This window comes from Rhinolophus ferrumequinum, chromosome 10 (assembly GCF_004115265.2).
Source record: "Rhinolophus ferrumequinum isolate MPI-CBG mRhiFer1 chromosome 10, mRhiFer1_v1.p, whole genome shotgun sequence".
NCBI lineage: Eukaryota > Metazoa > Chordata > Mammalia > Chiroptera > Rhinolophidae > Rhinolophus > Rhinolophus ferrumequinum.
The window spans coordinates 75,104,420-75,110,419 of NC_046293.1; the positions used below are offsets into that span (position 1 = coordinate 75,104,420).

A 6,000-nucleotide genomic window follows, 5' to 3' on the forward strand; every position below is an offset into this window, starting at 1 on the left:
ATCCCACCTAATTCAATTTACAGTAATGCACTGTTATTATTATTACATTTATTAATTGATCACCTTTCTTATCCTGTAAGTTTACAAATCCCTCATAATACCTCCATCTTACCCTTGTTATATTGTTAACAGCAAGCACATTAAGTCTGGCACTTACTTAATGGGTGGATAGTAAATGATTTTTGAATGACTTAAATAATTGAATGAATAAATTGTTCACTTTTTTTTAGAAAGTCCACAAATGACTGAGTATTTTTTTATGCAATAATCAGCTTTGACATTTTTACTTTATCAACAGATTTTTTTTCATACCAACTAGTTTAAAGCTTCTTGACTTTACAACTCCCATTTTATTATTGTTATGTGCTCTCTAAATTCCTACAGTAGTCTACACAGAGTAAAGTGACTGAATTATATGTAAACTTTATGAAACAGACTGAGGTGCATAAATATGTTTAGGTGAATATACTACTAATTATACTTAATAGTCCTTTGTTTCCTGTGAGCAGCATTGTCTGGTTTCCATTCAAACAACACAAACTAACACTCTTTCAAATGTTCCACAAAACAGATGCCATAAATTACATTAGCTAATGTAGTAACTTCACAGCTCAGCTGCTAATCAGAGGCTCCCAGTTATGAAACAAATGAAGTGCTCAGAATAGTTTTTAAAGCATTTATTAATTTGATTTAAAATCGACAACACAAACATTAGGATGTAACACTGATCTATAGTTAACATTTTAAAAATCAGAAAATATCTCATATTCTTTTATACCCTCTAATATTTCCAAAAGAATCAAACCCATCTTAATTTCAGTTGCTGTCCTGAGGCCAGGAGCTATTAATTAGAGGACTTGGTTTTGCAGAAGGCTGATGTGGAGAAAAGCTGGTTTGGCTGTTGATCCTAAAGCATTCTTTGGTTTTCTAATGCAAGGTCAATTCATTTTTCTGCCTACATATTCTTGTCCTTGGGGAATATATTTCTGGTGATATTTTCAAATAAAATGTCAAGACTTAACAGCTCAATAGTTAATTACTTTTTATGTGATTCTTCTTATAAATTGAGTTATTGAGGAGAAAAATTCAATTATCTGTGAATGATTTGGTCAGGACCCACTGAAAACTAGGAGAAACTTTTAGAATGATAAGGGGAAAGTATTTTGTGACTGATATCCTATGTAAAAAAATTAAGGAGGTGATTTTAGAATAATTAAAGATAATGCTTTGAATTATTAAGCATCACTCAAAACAATGGGCTACATAAAGGTAAGAATTTGACTTGTTCAATTTCCTATTTACCCTAAAATAAATAAAAGAATAGATACATAGGGTGTATTTATGCACATGTGTGTGCACACACACGATGACTATTGTTAAACACGATGAAAATATAATACTTTATATTTTACTCAATTTGAATTTTATTCAAACACTATCACAGAGATGGAAGAAAGAGATTCTTTGCCAACTGCTACAAATTTTCTTTACATTAATTGGAAAGGAATTGGAAAACAAAATAAATGTTCCAATACATCTGAATATTTAAAACAATTATTTCATATGCCATGCATGAAATACACACTCTGAACAGCTGTGTCATTCTGAGAAATCATTACCAGGAGCTATTATGTTTCTTTTTGATATTTAAGGTTACAACAAAATAACTGGAAGAGCAAATGGCAGCAAAGTGACAATGAGTGCCAAAACACTTGCAAGGTTTAAATTTTAGGGTTACTTAAACATTCATAAATCTGTATTTTCACTCATATCCTTCTTGAAAGGAAGCCATTAGCCTGTCTTCACTCAGGATTACTTATAACAACTTTAAATTCCTAGGAAAAACATAACTGCAGTGATTACCTAGGCTACAATTTTCTCCTGAATATACTAACCTAACTCTAACAAAGGCTTACCGTCACCATGGCTCTTAGATCACTATCTCAAACTTTAGGCTCTTAGATCACTATCAAAGCTGGTCCTTGGCTTAGTCAGTCCAAAGATGCTAGGATGAGAAGCAGTTTAGGCACTTAGAAAGTCTCTTAAATCTACACTCTAAAGAACTTCATTCGATTTCACTTTTGTAGGATGTGAACCAGAGCAAGTCACTTCACCTGTCAAAACTTCAGTATTCTCTTTTGTAAAGTAGGGATAATAATCCATGCTTAAAAAAAAATCAAAACAAATAAACAAACAAACAAAAAAAACCAAGCCTGTTGCAAGATTCTGATAGGATACCTGAGTGAGATCACACAGTAAAATGATACAGAGCTATTACATATTCAAGTATTTATTTCTATCATAAAGTGACCAACATTTACCTTTGCAGAAAGAATATTTTACCTTTATGATTCACTCTGCTTCTATGCCTAAAGGTTTAATCCCAGTGAGTACTGTGAACTCTCCAAACCCAATTTAAAAACATCAAACTATGCAAAACTTACTTAGGAAATAAGATGAATATATGCTGCTTTTCTTCACCAACAGTCAACCCAAATAAGTAAATCTAACATCTTCTCAACAAAAATAGAGGAAATAAATGTTTCTGCAAAAAAATAATACCACTTTCATGAAATCGCCTTAGTTGCTTACAGTAGAACTCCAATTCTGTCTAATATAAATTACAAAATACTTGTATATTCCTTAAAATATATTATAACCTATTTCTTTAATGCACATTTCAGGTATTCAAACCAATTAAAAATCTATATTCCGTATAAGAGTTAAACACCCGCTTACAGAATGGATGACATCTGAAGCAACCTGGACAGTCCAGAAGGCTATGGTCATTCAACATCCAGTGTATTTAATCCTCACATGCCACTTTTAACTTTTGTAATCATTTTAAATATTGAAACTGCATTTTATCACCTAATTCCTGAAAAACCAGGAAGGACATACTAACAGTTTGCTTTGATACTTGCCTTATCTCCTCCCCAAAGTCAATTGGGGACATGAATTATGTTAGCCTTTACTAGATGAGGATACCTTGTTCATGAAATAAATGAAGATTTCAAGACCTACTAGAGATTATTTTGCTGTGACAGGAAAAACTAAGAATAAACCCGATTGGTTTAATTATCCCATTGTTTAAATTTAGCTTAAAGAATTTTATACAAGGAAAACCAACTCCCTTTTTCTTAGCACATAACCTTGACTGTCTTCTAAATCTCTCAAATTTCAAAAAAAAAAGTTTTGAACTGGAGACATTACCCAAGGGCTTTCAGGATCCAATATGTTTCTTAGAATTATGTCCTTTAAGTAGTATATATTCAGATGTAATAGTGCTACAAAAGGCTTTTTTTTTCTGTCAAGGAATCACTTTATACAGGCATATCACTAGGATTTAGACCCTAGTGCAGGCAAAGATGCAATTATTCTTGGTAGTTAGTTCCTTCTGCAAAGATTTAGTCTTAAGAACTAGTCCAGCTCCATCTCAGTTAACGCACAGAAAAGTAATTAGGTGAGATAGATCCTAGCCATTGTCTGATTACATTACATGAATATTCCTCCTCCTATTTAACTCTTTGAAATCCCCTGTCCTCAGGAAATATTATTACCACCTCTAATGGAAGCATTTTACACTTCCTTTACCCCATTGCATTTACAGACGGCTGAGGAGCCAACTCACCCCACATGGCTGGACAGCTATCTTTCAGCCACACCCCCCACCACCCTGGAGAAGTTGACTTCATCATTTCCACACTAAAATCCTTCATCCTGCCCAAGAGGAGAGAGCCAAGTAGGGAGGAGGTAGAGAAATAGGAGGAGGGATAAGAGGCGGGTAGAAAGCAAAAGGTACGGAACAGTAATTGGCAAGGAGGAATTTGCATCTCATCTTCCCTGGGGGCGGGGTGGGGCCGGGGGCGGGGGGGGGGCGGGAAGTAAAAAAATAAAGTGGAAGGGAAACCTTGTAACTCAAATACAGTTTCTGTACCTAATGCCTGTAATTTCGGGTCCTGCTTCTTCAATTGATCAATAATGACAACCGCAGTCTCTGCTTGAAGAGAGGAGAGGTTCACGCCGGGCACTCCTGGACCATTTCCCTAGCAACGGGAGGAGAAAGGCAGCTTAGACACTGGCGTGCCCCGGCGCCCTCCCGGAACGAGCTCGGGCTCGGTGGAGTGGCAGCATCTCGGCATCTTCCCCGCGGCTCCGTCAGCAGCCAAAAGGAGAAGCGTCCATCGGAAAAATGGCATATTACAAATTTTGCTTTGGGAAGCAGAGCTCGGTTCAGACCATTGTCAAAGGGAGGAGAGGGGGAGGCGGTTCTTAAAGCAGCAGCGGCCCCTTTGCCGGAGCAGACGCAGCTCCCCGCGTGCAGCTGGAGACTGGGGGCCGGGAGCCGGGAACCCGGGGCTGGGTTTGACTGTAGAAACTTAACCTAGCGGCGCTGCTCCGGTTACGCGCCCAGGCCACCCGGAGGGTATCTCTGCAAACGCGAGCTTTGGGAAAAGGCGTGAGGAATGTCTGGAAGGGGAGTTCTCCATCTAGTCCCCCACCCGGAGCCCCTCCGGAGTTTATGGCTAACGCCAGGAGTTGGGAAGCTAAAGGAAAGCGAGTCCCTACGGATGCGAGAAGCAGGACAGGTCCCCTCCTGGCACCCAGCCTATTTCCGCGCTGGGGTGTCTCATTTCACTTAAAATAGACACTTCTATTCCAGAAACGCTAGCACTCAGCTCCCTCTCCCCACCCCAACACACACACACACACACACACACACACACACACACACACACACACACAGTTTCTCCTCCCAGGCTCTTTGCAAGCCGCGATGCTTGCATCAGTCGGCCGGCAGAACCAACCTGCTGGGAGCCGGTGCGGATGCTACAGCATCTTCTCTCCTCCCTTGCCTCGTGCTGTTGCCGCCGCTCCTCCTCCTCGGTCTCTCCCCCCTCCTTCTCCTTGGCAGCCGCCACCTCCTCTTCCTCTGGAACGAGGGCTTCCCCTGGAAGCTGCTGCAGTGGTTTCCACCGGCCCTTAAATAAATTCTGAAGTAATCACGTCTTTGCTCTCCTCCTCACGCACACGCGCTCGCGGATACACACGACTACCCAAAGCCGCTGCCGGGCTGCTGGGGCTCGCGCTGGTCCCAGTGCCCCGGGCGGAGGCAAGGGCTGGGAATAGGCAGGTGTGGGAAGAGGGGATGCTGTTCCTCGCCGGGGCTTGCCCCCCACACGACGTTCGTTACAGGAAAGTAACGTGTGTAGGCCAGCGCTGCCGGGGAGGTGAATGGGCACCTTCTGGCTTCCTGGCCTTCTGTGCCTGTCATTTCTTTACGCGGCTTCCTTCTCCTAGGACGAGGGCATGGTAGTCGTGGTTGTAAAAACCTGAGTCAATCTAGGGTGTGTCGGCATCTGTCACTTTTCATTACTTCTCCAGCTCTCCTCCATTCATTGCTTTGGCGATGAGGATTGTTCGTTAAGTACTCCCTGCCCTAGCGAATTTTAGCTTTGTGGAGTCTGGCTTCCATCGCGTTCCAGTTCCCCTATACTTGTACATCCCTTTACCTATTCTCTGCTCCTTCTTCCGCTGCTATCCATTCATTCATGTAGACCCTTCCCGTTCGGAAAAGAAAAGAAGCAGAAGACCAAACCAGTACCTACTCTAAGCAAAAAAGGAAACATTTCAGGGAGGAAAATTCACATATCCTAGTTCCAGAGAAAAGAAAGCGGGTGTGCAGGAGGGAATTGGGAGAAGGGTTAAACACTGGGAATAATTTGGGGGGTTAATGCAAGTACCTTCAGTGCATCGTGAAAGAAATCCAAAAGGTATGTTTCACTTTTGTGTAAAGAAAAGTGAAAGCTAACTAAAGAAACAATATTCAAATACCAGCTCCCCTAAATTAAGTACGATATTCAAGAAACCGATCTTTCATTCTGGGGGGTAGTATTTAATTCAGTTAGTGACTCCACAGGGAAGTGTGAAGTCAAGCTCATATTTTTACCCTCTTCCCTTCTAGACTGTTACTCACATTCTGCATCACAAGATAGTCCT

General features: G+C 40.8%; 1 protein-coding gene across 23 annotated transcripts in view; it reads right to left on the reverse strand.

Moving 5' to 3' along the window:
* Positions 1 to 5,153, reverse strand: part of PPFIA2 (PTPRF interacting protein alpha 2) — a 458,316-nt gene extending 453,163 nt beyond the window's left edge. For 7 of the 23 annotated variants that reach the window (XM_033117076.1, XM_033117059.1, XM_033117067.1 and 4 more), the window contains exon 1: positions 3,938 to 4,220. The gene's annotated coding sequence lies outside the window, so the exon portion shown is untranslated. Of the gene's footprint in view, positions 1 to 2,444; positions 2,518 to 3,937; positions 4,222 to 4,808 lie in introns of those variants that run through there. The other 16 variants (XM_033117060.1, XM_033117065.1, XM_033117058.1 and 13 more) reach the window with 8 other exon arrangements.
* Between the last annotated feature and the right edge of the window lie 847 nt (positions 5,154 to 6,000).